At 41.2% G+C, this 19,703-nt stretch overlaps 1 protein-coding gene across 1 annotated transcript in view; it reads left to right on the top strand.

Moving 5' to 3' along the window:
• The window catches only part of IL1RAPL2 (interleukin 1 receptor accessory protein like 2), a 513,137-nt gene that overhangs the window by 58,995 nt on the left and 434,439 nt on the right, over positions 1 to 19,703 (top strand). The window lies entirely within an intron of this gene.

Raw genomic sequence — 19,703 nt, 5'->3', positions numbered from 1 at the left:
AGGATATGGAGTGAGGACATAAGGGCACAGAACCAATGCAAAAGGAACAGGGCTCTGTCTCTTCGGTGGGCCCCCAACAACCACAGGGTTGTGGGGAGGAATTGTGTCTCATTCAGAAGAGGAGCTACCAATCCTGTGTTACCATGACTTTGTGAAATCCTGTACAGTTTTCCTCCCCAACCCCTCTGGGTGTTTTCACAGGAGGATATGCTTACTAGTTATGTGCACTTGCTGGTGGGGGGAAACAGGAGTTTGCACCAAAACCTGTGAATGAACATGTTGTCTGGATTTGATTTGTATCCCCCCTGAGTTTCACTTTGAGTTCCAGTGAACCTGAAAGATCAAACCCATCTGGAACCACTCTGGGTTCTCTTTCACACCCACAGATCAGCCCTGGTTCATGCTGAACCCACACCGGCTTTGCTCAATGGTTTGCAGACTTGTTGCAAATCTCAACTGAGTTTGAAGCTTGTCACAAACCCAGGCGAATTGTCCATGCTCTGGGTTTCGTTGTGACTATTTAATATAACATGCACACCTGGGCTGAAACCACAGCCCCAAAGAAGTCAGTGGGAATTTTATCACTGATTCCATTGGAGTCAAGATGTCACCCCTGTTTCCCTTATGGACCTACGTGCTGATAAAGAGTAGAGCTATGCAAATATCTAATTTTATTGGCTCACTGGGAGTTGTGAAAAATATTCCCTTGCTCTCCCAACCATTTCTTTGGGAGTTGTTTTGGCGTTTTTTGGAATTACCAATGAATTGGAGGAGTTGAGGAAAAAATTGTTTGGCATAGAATGAAATACTTTGTTAGACCTGAAAAGTTTTGTTTTGATTTCAGGCTCCAGTCGTAAAACTGTAGTAGTATCCCTGTTTTATCCATTAGCTGAGTCAGGGCCAGATTTAGGGGCAGGTGACCCAGGTGGGTTTGGGGGGTGCTGGGCTCAGGGTGCTGTTTTTGTTGTGAGCGACAAAAGGGAAAATAGAACGTTTGAAATAAAATGTTTCAGATGTTCTGTGTGTGGATTCATTTTTCACTAACCACCTAGAATGTTCTGGACCTTTGTAGAATCTCGCAGAATCTTCCAGACTTTCTGAGAACTACCTTTCAGTTATACTTAAAATTAAAAAGTTTCTATAAGCTCAGAGGAAATGAATTTTTTCAATTTCTTATGTATGGCATGAATGAATACAGATTTACAGATCCTAGCTTGCAAATTTATCATCTTCTGTGACAGGGATAAATCATGCATGCAGATCGTGCATCAAAGTTGTGAACGGGCTACGAATGCAATCAAAATGAGGTATTCAAAAGTTTTAACAAATGGAGGGGGAGGGGTGCCTAAGATGCTCTTTGCCTGGGGTGCCATTTCTAGGGCTGGTCCTGAGTCCAGTGATTAGAGCACTCACTCAGGACGCAGGAATCTTGTGTTCAAATCTCACCTCTAGCTGATGTTTAGCAGGAAGTTGAAGCCAGGACTCCCATAGCCCAGCTGAGTGCCTTAACCATGGAGCTATAGAGTCATTCCGATTCTCTGACACAGTGAATGTTTAGTTATTGATACAAAGTGGAACAGCTTCAGTAGGGGAGACTGAGGGAGAATAGCTCATAACCTGGTGATTAGAGCACTCATCTGGGCTATGGGAGAGGTGGCTTCAATCACTGGCTCCAGAGCCCAGATTCAAACCTGGGTTCTTACATCATAGGTGAGTGGCCTAACCAGTGTGTAATTGGGTATAAGCCACTAGCTCCTTCTTTGTTTTGTGAATGCCACCTAAGTTTCCTTGTGAATCTAGCTTAAAAAACCCCACATATTGTTTTGTTTTGGAAATGCTGAAATGGAAATGTCAAGACGGTTCAACAAAAAAAAAAGTCTTTGACTGAAAAAAATTGCCCAAATCACCATGAATTCATGCAATGTTTTGGTTGATCTGAATCTTCACTTTCCGACAAAAAACTTCACCCAGTTCTGATATGGAATTCAGTCGAGTGACGAGGCTTCTAGGAAAGCGTCTACATATGGTTGTGTCAGGTTCATTTAATTAACAGAGACACACCATGTACTGTAACTACTCATTATGCTGGGAGACCGTAGATGCACTGTTGGTGAGCCATGGGTAGGTATTTGATTTTGCTACCTGTGGCTAAACATGTGCTATCCCTGTTACTAAAAGAGCAGTGTTCCTTTAAATGCTGTAGGTGATGCAGAGTAGCCCATGTCACTTCATTTGTCAGAGGAAGTCCATCTCATGATGTGACCTAACGTGATGTAATGTGATCCAGGCCACGTTTAGTGATCGGTTTAACTGAAATACTTCACGGAGCAGGCAGAATGAAGTACTTGGCTGCTAATCTTCCCAGGTAGAAGCAGATGGTGAACGTTGTGCTACTGGCACCCATGGTATATAATCTGCTTTTTCAAACAGCTATGGTCACAGCGTGTTGCTTCTCCATGGCTTTGAAACATGAAACCACTGTCTTGTTGGCTATAACTATTGTACAAGTCAGGTGGGTGTACTCAGCGCAGGTGTTGTGCGGATCAAGTGTTTCAGTGATTTTTGGGAACATTATCTGTTGTAACGGTGGCTCTGTTGCTTTTAAGCTAGTGCAGCTGAGCCTGTAGTTCACTGCAGGGTTTTTTTTTTTTTTTTTGAAAGGCAGCAGTGCTGGTTCTTATCCTATTCAGAACCTCTTCTCTTAATGGCAGGAGTTTGTGTGCATGCGTATGCTGTGATCGGCTGGAGAAGCGTCTGGTGCTGTGTTATTGTTTGTTCGTGGCTGTTTTTTTGTGGCAAGCTTATGTATAAAAATACGCCTGTTCATAGGCTGTGAAACATTATAGCATATCCAGTAGTGTCAATGTGGCATGATTTTTGCATTTAGTGCATATTTTATTTATATTTAATGCTTGAAATGTCACTTTCCTCTCAATTTTGGTGCATCTTCGAAGCAGCAAATTGATTGGAATGGGATTTGTATCTCGAAATTAAGAGCACTCATTTATTTGGTCCATGTCTCTGTTCCCCTTTCAAAGAGCGTTAAGTGTTAGTTCTGTGAACCTACTCTGTTATTTATCATAAAGCTCAGCCATACCTTTAATTAGTTTTGGTTCTGTTCACTCTAACTGTAATAATTTGATTTTTGTCTAAAATATTCAATCATGCTTACCATATGGCGAACATCATTTATACATAAAAGCTACTTGCTGTTTTACCTTTGGAAATAGTGATAGCTTTCTCAGTCAGAGCTTCCTAACCATCTGCTACCCTCTCAAACCTTGTGTTAATGTAGACATCTGCATTTGTGACTCCAGGGTTATTAAGCAGCAATGTCCAATTGAGTGCCCTTGTGCATGGCTTCCCAAAAATCAGCACCGCATAAAGCGATCACTTTAGCTGCAACAAAAGCCATTAAGTTGCGCACGTGGCAGGCAGGCGCGTGTACTCACGCACTCCTTCTGGTACTGCAGCAAGTAAAATGACTGCATTTTGACTTGGGAATATCGCCCTCCCAAATTAGCTGCAAGTTTAGATTGATGCCCTCTAATCCTCTAATGCTAGATTGACTCTATCATTAGACCCCTTTTATAATCTTTTTTTAGAATGTGCATCCTGTCCAAAAAAGATTTCGCTCTTTCAAGTGAACCAGTTATTTGTAGCTAATCACAATATCCCACAAATTACAGAAAGAAAAGACCTAGGGTGAAATTTTAGCCTCATTGAAGTCAGTGGCAAAAATCCCATTGACTTTGGTAGGGCATCTAGTCGATCACCCAGCCAATTTGGGATTGCTCCCTGCGGTAGATTTCCTAGTACATTGTCCCATGTAATTTTAGATAAGTAGGCCCAGCCACTTGTGCAATTTACATCTAGCCCTGAGTTGATGATGGAAAAGGAAGAAGGTTCACAGTGCCAACAAACCCAGCAATAGCCAAAAACAATCTAGTTAATATATTTGAATTTCTAACGTCTCCAATGTTTAATTATGTTATCCATATGTAAGACTCATTGAAATTCTTGTTTTGAGTGTTACACAATACCTTCTGTTGTGTTTGGCAATCCCATTTAAAAAAAGGATTTTAAAAAAACAGTCTAATTGCCTTATGTATATTAATACAAATACCTTTAAACTATTAAACCTTGACATATTTTTACAAATCTCAATTAATAGTTACAAATAATGTTGCCTGATTACTTTTGTCATTATTCTCATTGCCCAGGTTGAACGTAAACTTAACAGATTCACTTTGTTTCTGGTCAGTTTTCACTAAAAGAAAATGCTTTTATTTATTTTTATTTATTTATTTTTAAAAAGTACAATTCTGTTATTGAATAAGCAGCAGTTTTGATCAGTGAAATATTTTCTCTCCATAAATGTTTCAGCTATATCAGTTTAAAGCTGATTCTTAACAAAATTCATTGTTAAAGAATGTCATAACAAAACTTTTCTATAATGAATTAATATAGAAATTAAACGCTCTGATTTCAGACAAGATTGATATTCTTATGACAACATGTCAAAGGTCCAATGAATTGCAATTACAGGGTAAGAATTTGAGGAACAAATTATTGCCTTAGAAACATGCAATTGTATTGGGCAGGTTGAAGGATATGTAACAATGTCCAAATGTGGGATGCAATGTGTGTGAAAGACTTAAAATGAGAGATACAAACAAAATATTCATGCAGGTAACTTAAAATATAGTGGGATTTTGGAATAAATAGTGTGGAGGACTGGGAGTTTTTGGAAGCTGAGATGCAAAAACCCAATCCATCTGATGCTTAGTCAATGTAACCAATGTAACCAATGTAACTGTTGCATGTATGTGATTTGTGTTAGTAATTGTTGCATTTGTGGTTGTTAACTTTTGATATCTGAAGACCAATTTAGGCCTCCCCTGAATGGAATGAATTCCATTGTGCTTGGGGGGAACCTTAGATTTCTTCCACTTTAGGACCCTCCCATGGATTTTACTTAAGGATAGAGCAATTTGGCCTCTCTTTAACACATGATTTTTTTTCTTTGCTGTCAGACGATCCATTCTGTTGATGGTTGGCAATCCAGAGATAACACCATAAAACATGAGGGCGGAAATGGGGCGGATGTAAAGTGCTAGAAAAAAACTAAAGGTTTTATTTTTATTGAACACTTACTTAGCTAGTTGAGTCAGCACATGAGGACAGAGAATGCATTTGGCGAATATAAAGTGGATTCTTTTTCTATCACGGAGAGGGCTACTTGTTTCTGTCGAGAGGTAGGAACATTCCTTGCTGGAATGAAATCTGTTTCTTTTTGAAAAGCCTGACAGAAGCGTAGTCTAAGCCATTTTTCCCCCCTGCAGACTGGTGTAGTTCTTGGAACCAGGTAGTGACTCAGTGGTTTGTTTGAGAGTTCAATTGACTTTGAAATGTAATGTAAGAGTGAGTTTGTCCTCCTTAATTATGAGAACTTGTTTATTGCCAGTTGCAGCATGTTCTTGTTCTTTCTTAATTTAATTTCTTTCAGATTCTTCTTTCAATATCTCTTAAACAACTCCATGTAGAATGAGAACACATGGCAGTTAAGGGTTCTGCTTAAGAGTGCCCTTTCTCATAGGAAGGGATGTTTTGAATTGGGAATACTGTAAATGCCGAAAAACCAATGGCTCTACTCCTATGAACATTTCTAGCCATGGATAGTCCCGTTGGCCAGTTCCTAAAGAGCACAGCCGAGTAGTCCCACTGGTCAGGAATGAGGGGAAACCATGTCAAGAACTTTTTCTCAACAGAGAGAAATGTCACTCATGCAGTTGCACACAGCTTGTCATTCCTATCCTAGTGTGATTTCAGAATATTCCTTGCTGGTGGTTCTAACATTCTGAAATAAAGTAGATCAAAGCTGAATGGTGCTGCTGCTCTGTCCTAATTATACTACATAAGATAGGCTTTGTCCCTTTTCTGATTTAGGGATAGGAGCATATCCTTACCTGTAGCCTTTTTGCAAGTTTTGTTCTTAAAAGTTTGGCGAGGGGATAGACACAAAGTAGTGCTTATAGAAGTCAAAAATGCTAAAATGATCCATAAATAATGTAACAACCCTGTTCATCTAGGATTTCTGGTTTTGCTACGCTACACCCCACGGCCATTTGGAACTACACAGTGACAAAAGGGGGAGAACTTTTGATCCTCTTCCTCCGGGCAGTCTATGCTCTAATTTTACAGATGGAAATAATAACACTTCCCTTCCTCAGTGGGGTGTTTTGAGGATAAATACATTAAAGATTGAGGTGTTCAGATGCTACAGTAATGAGGGGTCATGTAAGTACCTCAGGTGGGATGCCTGGAATGCCTTTGATGGAAGAGCTGCTGCACAAGCCCATGCTCTACATCAATTTCCTTCAGCAGCTGCTGTTACTTGGTAATCCAGAGTGACAGAATCTGGAGGTCTGATCAAATCTTTTCTGACCAACTCTGGGGTCGTGTGTCACTTCACTAAAGTTTGTGACAACTGAACTTAACTCCAGGTAGCTCACTAGCTGTCTTTGAAATGATGACCTCTGATGACTTAGGGTTTTTTTTTTCTTCTTTTGTTTAATTTCTAAAGAAGCCATTGTCTTTGCCACCCTGACAGCCTGCTGCTCAACCAGACCCTTCCAGGAAATCCTACAGATTAGACTGTGTGTGTCCACAGCAGTATAGGGGATTTTAAAAATATGACTTTAAAACAATTTCAACTCATTAATATTAATGTAATCTGTAAAAGAAAAGGTATTTGACCTGCTTTGTAACTTCCTATTGCAAACAACTTTCTGTGAGTTTCAGAATTTTAGTAAATGAAATTAACTGTTTTAACAAGTCTATAACCTAACCCATTTTTAGCCATGGCAGACAGCATCCCCATCCTTCTGTTTGTACACCTAATATACTTATTAGGCTCCCATTCCTGCAGCATCTGAACGCCTTATAACCTTTACTCTATTTACCTTCACAACACCTCTGTGAGATAGGGATGTCCCTGCTTTGCAGAGGGTACAGAAAAGCTAAGTGACTTCTCTAAACTCACACAGAGGAGGGACTTGACCTCAGATTTCCCTAGTCTTAGTTTGGTGCCTTAATCACTGGAATGTCCTGAAGTGCAATAGCACTGCCTTATTTGTCCCAGCCCCTTTCATTTTGTAGTGGGGCAGTTTATAAAATCTAGCATCTCTTTTATCCCAAGGCAGAGGGAAGAACTGATCTGTTGAACTTACCCATTTTTAGCTATGAGTACCTCTACACTGTGATAAAAGGCCTGTTTCCGGCCTGGTTCAGCTAGCTTGGGTTTGCTGAGTTCAGGCTGTGGGGCTATAAAATTGCAGTGTAGATGTTCAGGCTCCACAACCCTGTGAGTGGGGATGGTCTCAGAGCCTGGGCTCTAGCAGGTTTTAGCTTCACAATCTGACCTGGGCTCTGAACCGTGGTGCCACAGGTTTCTTATTGGAGCATAGACATACCCTGTGAGGACAGAGAGACTTCTACACAGCCCTGCAGAATAGTAAATGCTTCCATTGCAGTTGATCCCTGGAGTCCACCTCCATGCGCCTTTTGAGTGCAGTCACTCGTTTTTCATTAAGCAATGATTTGATTAGATAAAAATAAAAAGTTGCTTGAGCATTCATTTTTCGCAGTGATGCATAGCAAATTTATGCAGATTCAAGTAGGACTAATCTGCATGCAAAATATAAAAGTGATTCCTAACCCGGTGCACCTGTATTGAAGTTTAATCGGCTACATATATTAATGGGAATAATAAAACTTAACAAAATGAATAGCTCTTTTAGGTTGGATGTGAATTTAGTGCCAAGAGATCCTTAGTGTTGATGATTCAGGTGTTTCAGGACTAAACAAATCTTTCTGTAATTGAAGAAAACTGTTATTCTTTTACTTTGACTATATTAAAATATATTCCCTCTTTCTTTAAGCTATTCACTATTGGTCCTCTTCCCCAGCTGCTGTGACCTCGTGACATCCTTTTCAAGTCCCTAAATCCCCCTGAAAGCACAAGTGACTGATTCCGGTCTAACATGCACCAGTATAAATCAGGAGTAACGTCACTGACGTAAATGGAGTTTCAGCAGTGTATAATCAGCACATCGTGGACTCAAAATTAAATGTAGAAGGGAGCTTTGTGATCATCTAAGATAACTTTCTGTATTACACAGACCATAGATTTCACACACAGATCCATTAATCTATTCTACCCCAACCACTTTCAATTGAACTAGAGCATATCTATTCACTTTGAAGGTTTTGATGCACAAAGCAAGTTGGATAGCAATAGAGTGCATTTTGCCAGATGGATCTGGCATGCTGGTTCAGAAATGATATTCAGTCCAATTGGTAGTAATGAAGAAAAAGGTGAAGAAGTCAAATGGTGTCATTTTTATTCTTTGTGTTTATAGCACATATCTGAGAAAAGGTAGTGTCCTTTTGTGCTCATGTATTGGTCAAAAACAACTGAAATCAGTTATTGTACAAAGGAGAGTGAATGTCGTGTGAAATGCTTTCCCATCATGCCACTGCCAACACTCTGCTGAAACACTGAACTCTTTGAAGATTGGGTTTTTTTAAACATATTTTTAAATTGACTGTAGTGCTCATGAAAGCTGTTTGATGGACAGCACTGGAAAAGGAAGTCCTCTGTCCATCTGCAGAAGAGGCATGGACAGTAGCAGCACAAATCAGTGTGACTCAGCCTTGTCTTGAAGGAATCCCCTAGAGACGAGGGAGAGTTTCAGTCTAAAGGCCCTTCCAGTTCTTGGCTTCTTTATAGAGCGTTCCAGCATGGGGGCTCAATAGTGCCATCTGTAATGACATTATTTGTCTTGTGAATCCCTGTCTATTGGGAACTAAGACTATCAAACACCCGCGACAAGGTCAGATGGTAACTGCTGTTGGTCAGTACCAATGTCGCCCTACTAAGCCTTATGAGTAAGACTATTTTTTTAAACCAAAAAGATTGGCTATACATTTTAAAGAAAAGCAAATGCAAATACTGGAAATGCTTTAAATAAGCAAAGTTGACACCAAATAATCAAAACCACTTAACACTGTGACACAAACTGACAAGAGCCAGGAATTTCAAAATTAAAGTTGACACTTTGTCCTTCGCATTAGCAGATATGAAAACAAAGGGCACCACGACGTGAGTTAAGAGCAGAATGTTGGCTTTCCCTCGGAGTTGCTGGGAATCTGTCATACTGTGCCTTAACCTTTATGTTGTTTAAATAAGGGAGTGGTTTTGTATATGAATTACCTCCTTGTTGTTTAATGGCACTTTCTTTTTATCTATTTATAATAAATCTTTCACAGAAGGATTAAACACTTGATTTTTGGAGACAAAGGAGTTGTTTTGGGTAATAACCACATAGCTTCTCCCTCCCCCAATAAAGAAGACCTCTCGTCATAGAGCCCCCAACACTCAAAACCTGCCAAATGTTGGAACATTTCCTGTTTCATCTGAGCTTTGTATCTAGCCCAGATCTACCTATTGGGCCAATCCAGACACACCCAAAGTGTTGTAAAGTTAGGATCAGGATCAAATTCTTGATGTGGCGTCAGCCCATCTGCACTCATGTAAACTCTCCAACACCAGCTCCATGGAATCCAGGCCCCACACAAGGCATGCTGCTAGTTAGGTGACGGCACACGTTCTCCACTTATTCAGTGATAATTGTGGCAAAAATGTCAATTTTGCTCTTTAAAAATACCTATAGATTTGTTTGTTAGTTCAGCAGGAGACACATCCTGTCTTCTGGAGATGGCAGACATGATGGAAGGAGGCAAAACAGAATACAGCCTTTGTTGTATAAAACATAAACCCTTATTATGCTTGGGGGAAGGGGCGGGCACAGGGCATCTATGGATAGAATGGAAAACCAGGCCTGATTCAGCAAAGCTTTAAATGCTTTCTTGATTTTTGAGACCGTAACACAGTTCTGAAGGAAGCTTTGCAGGATTTGGAGGCTCCTTTAAGAAACTTCGACAGGAAGAGAACGAATTGCCCAAGACATTTATGCACCAAAATACAGTGGGGAATCAGCTTTAGCAATATCCTGATAAATCTTGGAACCAAATGCTTTAAACTGCTTTAGCAACCAGATGGTGAATCAGTAGGAAAGGGTTTCATCCAACAAGACCACCTGTGAGGTCTCCCAGCTTTGAGCAGCAGGTTTAGGGAAGAGCAAATGTTCTCAAAGCACTTAAGGTTCTCAAAGCACCTATAATACCAGGAAAAATGGCTTAAGAAAAGTAGACCAATTAGAACCTCCATGAGTCACAGGTGACAGACTCATGTAGGGTTAACGTTGTAGGAAACTGATTTGGAGCAGGGAATTGAACGTGGGTCTCTTACATCCCAGATGAGTGCCTAAATGACTGGACTAGAGAGTCAGTCTTTCTCTCTCTCTTTCTTGCCTAGTGACTATTTAACTATTTGTACAAAGTGGAACAGCTCCAACAGCAGAGACGGACTAATTCTACAGCTGATGATTAGGATAAACAGCTGGGATGTGAGAGACCCAGGTTCAAGTCTCTGGTCTGAATCAAGAACAGGCTGTAAGCGCAGGTGGTTGAACTATTCATAGCTAAACTCCACAAATAAACTGTTTCTTCCCTTTGTGAATTGTCCAGGATCAAATCATGAATTATTTGATTACCAGGTTGTACAAACATGCTGCAGAAAGAATGGAAAATACCTTAGGATGGTGCAACCCTGAGCTCTTTGGGGTGGGGTTTGCAGCCCCAGGTGTGGCAGCTGATCCTGCTATTATTTATTTGGATGGTATAAGCATCTAGAGGCCTGAATCAACATTGGGGCCTCATTGTGCTTGGTTCTGTACAATTGTATAGTAAGAGGCTGTCCCTGCCTCAGCACTAAGAAGACAGAATAACTAGAACCTGAACTAGAAAACAGAGATGTGAAGTGAGTGGCTGAAGTTCATACAGCAGTTCAATGGCGAGCCTGGAATAGAGCCCAGGTTTCTCATGAACTATTTACAATGCCCTATCCACTGCCCTGTGCTGGAGAGACTGAGGGATGGTAGAAATTCCTCAGTAGCCTCTTTGCTGGCACTTACCGGCAACAGGCCGGGAACAATCTCTCTCTTTAATAAATCCCCACTGTGGCTAGGGTTTGGAGCTGGGCCTGAACTAGAGTCTAGAACCAGGTGCTCTGAATCCCACTCTGGATCTCAACTCTGTGCTGAGGCCCATCACTTGTTGTTGTGATGGGAAAACCCAAGTAGTGCAAGATGAATATTGCTGCATTTGAATTGTTTTTTTTCTGTTTGGTCTACAGAATACTCCTACACATCAGAATTTATTGGGTACATTTAGGAAGATTGCCAGAGATTTCAGAATGTCATTGGTGGAAGAATAAAACAGAGAGTTTCTTGCAAAAGGATCCCACTGTTAAGCACCGAATTAGCTTCTGCGAGGGAATGAGGACTTGTCCCTGCCTGAGAATAAGTTCAAAAATCTTAAAGGCTAGTGGCTTAGATCTCACAAGCTAGTGAGGTGTACCTTTAAAGAGATGTAGTCACTAATTAATCACTTGACTGTCTGTAGATTCATCCTGGCACAGCAGATGGCTTCCTGCCAACTGGCTTTTTCTAAAGCTAATGTTTTTTGTTTTATTTTTTAAAAGGCACCATTACGTTTTGTAAGGTTAGGGAAGCAACTGAAAGAAAGACCTGAGCCTTTGGATGGTATTTGCGCAATGTAAGGCCTTATCAATGTTCTGCTATCACAACAGTGCATCAGAAGACGCTACTTTTTTGTGTGGTGCATGTGTGCAAAGTTTGTAATGAGCTGAAGGCTTGCTATAAACCTGTAGTCTAACAAAGCATTAGACATTGCTGGAGCTTCTTGTTTTCATAATGGCAATTATTTTTGAACTACTCCGCTAAATTACTACCTGTAATGCCAAGTGGCCTCCGGTTAGATAACCTGGTCAGATAACAAAAGAAACTTCTATGTGATTCAGGACCTGTATTTAGATTATTGTGGATTTTTGTATTTAAATGCATACATGCTATTTGTGACACCAAATGACAATAAGTCTAATTTTTTATGGTACTTTTTCACCCAAAGGTCTCAAGCATCTTGTAAAGATGAAGTTAGTTACGCTTCTGATTTTCTGCCATTGTATTCCTCCAGGTGCAATCTAATTTTATTACCTCTTCTGTAGCTGCTTCTTCTTCTTATTCATTTGTTTTTCAATAGAACCAAGAGGCCTCAACTGAGACTGGGACCACATAGTGCAAGATATACAAAGAGTTAGACATTCCTTACCTCACTGAGCTTACAGTCTAAATGGGCAAGACAGACAATGGACGTGAGAGAGGCAATATTATTGTCCCCATTTTACAGATGGAGTGTGGGAGGGACTGAGGCACAGAGAGAGACTTGCCCAAGGTGATACATGAAGTCTGTGGCAGAGCTGGGAATTGAACCCAGATCTTCTGAGAGAGATCCTATACAGACCATTTTCTGTAGAATCCCTTCCTTTATGAAGAAAAATGGAGCAAAAAGGATCAGTCATTGTGCACGGCTAGCTCAGGTGTTCTCAGGGGGTAGCAGTGTTTTCAAATTAAAACTTCTGGTTTTAGAGCCTTTCTTGACCCCCTCTTGTTCTGCAGTCTCCAAAACGGGTCAATTTTCAGGATAGGCTATGTACTGAACAGGAATCCCCACAGAACTGATTTGAGTTTGTTAGCTCAAACATTTGTCCCCCCCCAGAAGTTAACATGCAGCAGCGCACAATGTGAATTCACATTCAGAATCTTCACTCCTTTACCTAAAGTTCTTGTAAAGGCAAAAACAGTGATTGCTGTACCCTTGTGATGGAAGGAATTAGGAAACTCTGCAATATGCTACTTGACTGAATGAAATAATGGCGGCAGTGAAGTCCATGGGAGTTTTACCATTAACTTCAATGGAGCCAGGGTTTCACCCTGTGAGTTATATTTTTATTGTGCTCTATTAATGTGGGAACTTGTAAGATACATCCTTGAGGTGTTAATGGCCCTTGAATTTGATTTCAGTGATACTGACTTTGGGGAGTACATCACCCTTCAGGATGTTGCTCTGTGATAAGCCACTGATATTTTATAATGAATTATAGGTACAGTGAGATGTGCACTAAACTGCATCTCCACTAAGCAACTTGCTGCCTTGGAAGATCATTTTGAATTATCCCCAAGGCTTCCAGCACTATTTTGAATTAAAAGTCCATCCCCTAGCGAACAACCAATTTTTCTTGGTATCCTGGGTCGTCACTTAAATCCAGTTTCATTGTATATTAAAATATCCTCATATATAGTCCAAGTACCTAGCCCTTCGATGCTTAACAGGAGTTGCTAATTGCTAGGTGTCTGGCTTTCAGTTTCCAGTACTGACAATGATTTCACAATGTGCTTTTTTTTAAACTTTCCTTCGTTGTTATAATCCGGTATGCTTGTGGGTTTTGTACCTAAAGAGAAATGACACACATGAGTATTTGTGTATTTCAATAATGCCACATGGTTTTATTGAAAGCTCCTGATGGACTTTTCCCCCTTGGCAATGGCTTTCCAAAGCGTGTGTGATGGGATGTATAGACCCCATGCTGACCAGGAAGAGGGTAATGAGCACCGGTGGGCCTAATCAACCCCAACCGGTTACACCAGTGCAAGGTGTCAAGTTCAGAGGGGAGAGAAAAAGCCTGGCTCAGGGGTGGCTGACTGGAAGAGGGCGTAGATTTGAGAGAGCCTGTGAAGGAAGGACCAGCTGGGGCAAGAGCTTAACTAGAGACTCCAGGTGTCAGAGCTGGCTTGAGGCATGTAGGTGTAGGCACCCTGTACTTCAGGGGCCTTGGAACTTAATTGGGAGTTTTACAGTTGGGAAGATCCTGGCAGACTACACTCCCATGATGCCTTGGGGAAAACAGAGCGAGACTCTTCCGCTTCTAGTGAGTCAGAAAAAAGCATGTGGGGGACTCCATATTGGTGCTGGGGTGGAGTGCGGCCCAGGCTGGAAGCTGCCTGCTGCTGGCTGCTGCGGTGCTCCCGAAGCTGGTGCTGAGAGCCTGCTGGAGTTTTGATGGAGCAGGGAGCTTCGGAGGTTGGTGGCATTGCCTCAGCCAGGGCAGGGACTGAGCCTGGAGCTGGCTGAGATGGGCCTGCAGTGAAGGTGGGGTGAGTGTCCTCCCCCCACACTCTGTTGTTTGGGACAGGGCTTGTAAAGGAAGGGGCACAGCAGAGAGACTTTAACTAGGCCTGAGAAGAGGCAGAGAGAGAGAATCCCTTCAAGCAGGGCCAGGAGTGCAGACATTTGGTTGGGCCAGCTCCAAATCTGCAGCTTGATACTTTGGCTGAACTCAGACACAGACCCAGCAGAACGCTGTCTGCTTCCGATCTGCAAGCGCGCCCACGCAAGCAAGGGGTTAGGGCTGTAAACTCTAAGGGAGTGCACACTCCGCAGGTGGGGTAGATCGTGGCAGTGTAAATGCCAGCTAGACCAGTTTCACGGATTACTGTATTCTATTTTTATTAATTGATTTATTCAACTGCCCCTGTGGATTTAAAATAATAGTGGTGTTTAATTTCAGTCTGTTATGCCATATTTCCTTAGTCTGTTAAGTAAAGGTGTGTTAACTCTACGTTAAGTATATTGGATGTTTAGTTTGCATAATTGCAATTGTTCAGTTAGATCTAGGTCACAGATTATTATTATTATTAGACTAGGTTTAGTCCTGGAAGCTCCCAAGGCCACTATTGAGCGTGTGCAGGGGCCAGCCAGGTGGAGGCACCGCCAGTTTTAAATTCCTTTAAGAGTAAAGGGACTGCAGCAGAGGGGTGGATAGAGGATTCCCACCTATCCTACATCATCACTGGGAGACTCAGGATCTCCAACCAAAGGCGCCCTTGCACCCCGGTGAACGTTGCCTGCTCCCGAGTAACCCAGAAAAAGAAGGGGGTTACATAGGCTTGGCACTGACCCCTTTTGTTTGTCCCTCAACTAATTTTGATCCCTTTTGTGTCCTGGAGAAGAGGCTCTGAGAAAAGCCTCGCTCCAAGTGATGATAGGAAGCAGCCCAGGGATACAATGGAGGGTCTGAACAAATAGCCCTCATCTGCATCATACATGGTTCCTGGATTGGAACCCTCAGTAGAGGGTGGGCCTGGGGTTCTCCTGCCAGCCCAGCTAGGGCAGGGGTGTGAGGACCCTGGAGCCAAGAGCTTGGCAGGCCATAAAGCTTGAATTGGCCTGCACTTCTGGGATGCTGCTGCCAGACCTCTGGTGTGTTGGACTCGGGTTTTCTGGAAGTGGTAGTACTAAAAGTGAGCTGGTCGGAGGGCCAGCTCTCAGGAAGAGGCAGACCACTGCAGGAACCAGAGTGACTGTTAGTAGGAGACAGGCACCGGAGGAGGAAGAGAACTACTATGCTATGCCCAGCCATGAGGGAGTGTGCCTGTGGTGAACAGACACTTCCACGCTACTGTCATGGTGTGCTTTGTTTGTTTGTTTTTTAAATACACTATTTAATTGAATCAGCGCATGTGAATGGCAGTAGATTCCTGATTTGCATGCCTTCACGGTTACGGATTTTGAAATAGCACACAGAGTTCTAACACAAATCTTGTCCGTGGTGTTATATTAAAAACATGGCACTGAAATAACATTTTTAAAAACATTGGCAATCAGAAAACATGTTGGCATTTGGGCTCGTTTCGTGAGAAGTTCATGGTGCTCTGAAATTAAGCATTGATTAAATGATGAGCTGAATGGAGAGAGAGGCTACTTAGGAAATGGGAGAACCGGACGTTTTCACTGCTGGACTAGAAACACTTAACAATATGTTAATGAATCAAGACAGCTGGAGAATTCATAAAGGGCAACATCAGAGATGATTGCTTCCATTACAAGGCGATAGGTGGGTCAGTGGGCATTATAAGATACTCATGATGGTATCCTTTGTAATACTGAGCAAGGAAGATAGTTATGTAATGGAAATCATGTTTCACAGCTATCATGAACTCATTAATAACAATCTACTGTGTGGTGGCATTTAGGGAGAATTGCACGTTTTCTCATGCAGGATGGAAACAAGATTCAAGTGTAAAAGCAAGGAATATTCTGAAATGAAAGTGTTGCAAACAGCTCTTTGTGTTAATCAAAGAATCACACGGGAGGCCTGTACGGGCCCCTTGTTAAAATCCCACCACCTAGTTGGAGGGAGAGAGAAAGCCAGTCCCTCTTAAAGAAAGCTCAGGTTCCTTCAGTATATACTGCTAAAATCTGGCCAGACAAGACTCGCCCCTGAAGCTCAGAAGCAAAACGATTACTGAGTAGCAATTCACATTTTTGTCTCTAGACCAAATGGAATTGCACCAAATGTCAGTTATTTTTTAAAAAACTGTGTACGGGGGAGGATACACCGTGGAGCCCTTCCAGGATTTCAAATGCTCTCCTTCTAACTGTACAAGAGGAACACTATGAGGTTGTGTAGTCTAGTGCACAGGGCTCTGGAATGGGGGTCAGGAGACCTGCCTTCTGTTCCTGGCTCTGCCACTGAACTGCCATGTGACAGTGGGCGAGTCCTTTTCCCCCTTTAAGAAAAGGCAGAAATCTCACCAGAGAACCAGATACATTTCCAATGAGTCTCTGATACTTATCCAAATTCTGAAGTTCTTGAGCTGTACTCATCACTAGTTACGGTGACACTAATTTTCCTCCATCCTGAGAAAGAGACAAGGATGTTGTATTAAAAACAGCCCATCACCAAGTTGCTCGGTACGTAACATGCATAGCGCAACCGTGTCAGATTTTCAAAGGTTATAGTTTGGGTTCTGCCAGTGATTCCATTATGAATCACCAGTTAAAGGACTAGGTATGTCTACATGGGGCCAGAGCTCAGGCTCCGGCCTGAGCCCAAACATCTACACAGCCATTTTTCAGCCCTGCTGCCCAGGCCCTTCAAGCCTGAGTTAGCTGACCCTGGCCAACCGCAGCTGTGGAGTCCAGCTAATGCTTCTCTTCAGGCTTGACTGCTGCTAGTGTTCCTTGATCCAGAGCTGCTCAGCTCACCTCCTAGTCCTCTTTCACCCAAGATCTCTCTGTCTCCACCCTGAAGCCTGCTTCCGTCTCTAGGGCTGATATTGATAGCTGTTGTTGTCAGGGATGGGAACAGCTTTACTTTTCGTTTCCAGGAGACATCATTAACCGCTTCTTGGCCTGGCCAAATGTGGGTCTGACCACCCCATCAGAGTGGTAGTATCAGGTATGCTCACGTGCTGATAGCTAGATGGAGACATAACTGCCTATATACTTGCACAAATACTGATTTGCTTGGGCAATTGCAGAAATTGCCTCTGTTCCTTTTAATCTATAAAGTCTGATGCTAGCTCATAACCATACCAAAATCCTATAAATTCAAGCACAAATGCAACAGTTCTGTGGTGTTACAATTTTTAAAAGGCCATATTTCATGGATGTGATCAGACAACTGTGAAATATTCTTCCCTTTAATTACGAGAGATGAGCCTGAAGCAAGCATGCACAGCCACACAGCCCCACATTTTGAGGAGAGGGGATGAAATTTGAACTCTGAATCAGATCTGTACTTTTGTAGCTGATCCTCATCTCATGACTGAACCCCCAGTGACTTGAGGTTTGAACCCCCCAACTCCCCTAAATGTAGGGATTAATGCTCTTCAGAACCTTTTTTATGATATCACCCGTGTAAAGCAGGGTAGCTCTCATCTCACTGGTAGTGGGACTTCATCTTTTTTGGTAGAAGGTGTATATATTGATACAGGCGAATAGATGCAAATTGATGCTGAATTACTCATGTGTAGGTGTCTGTATTTTCCTCATATTGTATTCAACTAAAGAAGGAATTTTCATTGCTGTATAAATTGTTGAGCCATTGCCAATTCTGGTCTTTTTTTCACTAGGAAAAAGCCATGTTGGCATCAAAAATTGACTATCAGCTTGATTTCCTCCCCCCTCCCCACTTTCTCCAGGGATGCATATGATCAGCATCAGAATGTCCAGGTTATTTCCCCAATTACAGTGGTACTGTGGAAGGAAATATACAATAATGTACAAACAAACTGGAATCTGTTGGATAAACACTTAATTGCTGGCTACTTATTTCAATCCCTAATCCCAAAGGTTACTTTCTTTATCACTGAACCAGACTTCTTTACAATTTTATCTCTGGTCCTAGAATAAAATCAAAAGCATTAAGTAACTAGACATGTGCCATGCTACTTGTGATAGATTCAGGTAACTACTAATTGCAATTACCTACCAAATTCTAGTGGAACATGAGCCTTTTGTTACTTGTGGTGGTCAAATAATTTCGGAGTGCAGAAAAGTTAATAGCAACCAGTGTCATTTTTAATACACAATACAGAGGAGTAAGCTGAAAATGAGTTGGTAATGTTTGCTGCTTACATTGTTTTGGTTAGAAATAAACTATGTTGGAGAGAACTTAAAAGAAATATCTTCCTGCACATGCATATGATTACAAAAGTGAATTTTGGTTTGCTCCTCTTTGATTTTATGTTCACTTTCCATTAAACTTAAGTGAAAGTGAGAATTTCTGTTCAAATATGAGTCAAATGTGAATTTGAATGATATATTAAATTGTAAAATTCACAGTTCATGCTATATTGGTTAATTATATAAGTAGCATGCTATTATTTTCAGATCCTTGATTGGATGACTTATGTAACTAAGAATATTACAATCAAATACACAATTTGAAATTCACTTGCTGTTTAGCTAAATTGGTTAGATACATTACATAAATTAAATTATATATGTTACAGAACAAATTGAAAACTTTATATTTGACTGTAATAGTCACAATTTGCAATTCAAATGACCTGTAAACCAAGAATTATTTGCTGACAAAATGTTTGAATAATTTTGAATAATGAATAAATTAAATAATTTTATGATCCGTTCATAGGCAATTACTGAAGAGGAGAAAAAGCAATATTCATCAGATATATTATGAACTATTCACTTAGTTTTTCTTTCTCAAACTAAGGCTATGTGGATTATTGTGAAAGAATCCAGATGGATTTAGAGGTGTTTCAGGACTGGGTGAGGTGAAATTCAACAAGTATAAATAAAGCATCATTTCAAAACCAGTGTAAGTGTCTCATATGACATGATGCTCTTTGAACTTGTAGGATCCTCCAAGGAAATAGACTTAAGAGAGTTCAGGGATAGTTTAGCAAAGAAGTATAGTTAGTGTTCAATAGCACTTGCATTAAGCAACATACTTGGGTTTATTTTTTTTAAAATGATACATAAAGTATGATGTCATTATATCTATGGACGGGCAAAATGATTTGCAGATATTCTAGGATTGGTATCATTAAAAGGCAAAATGGGATGTGGCTATAGAATCTGCGTGTGTATATGCATACGCATCCACTAGACCAATGAATGGTTCCTCAAATGCACAACATTCCTATGTTTACTGTTGTAGTAAAATGTGTGAGAGATCAAACTGGTGTTTGGTATGCAACTGATGCCCGTTAGCATTGCTTTTGCAGCATACATGCAGTGCTGCTGTTGGATGTGTGAGATCTTTTGTTTATGTTTTTAAAGGTGGGTTTGAAACTGTGAATTTGTCTGCCTCCTAAAATGGGATTTATAATCAAGATGCCATCAACAAA

This window comes from Emydura macquarii, unplaced genomic scaffold (assembly GCF_026122565.2).
Source record: "Emydura macquarii macquarii isolate MOO-44397 ecotype Brisbane River unplaced genomic scaffold, CSIRO-AGI_Emac_v2 contig_1253, whole genome shotgun sequence".
In the NCBI taxonomy this organism is placed as follows: domain Eukaryota; kingdom Metazoa; phylum Chordata; order Testudines; family Chelidae; genus Emydura; species Emydura macquarii.
Note: the sequence above shows the minus strand (reverse complement) of the source record. Positions and strands in the feature narration are given on the sequence as shown.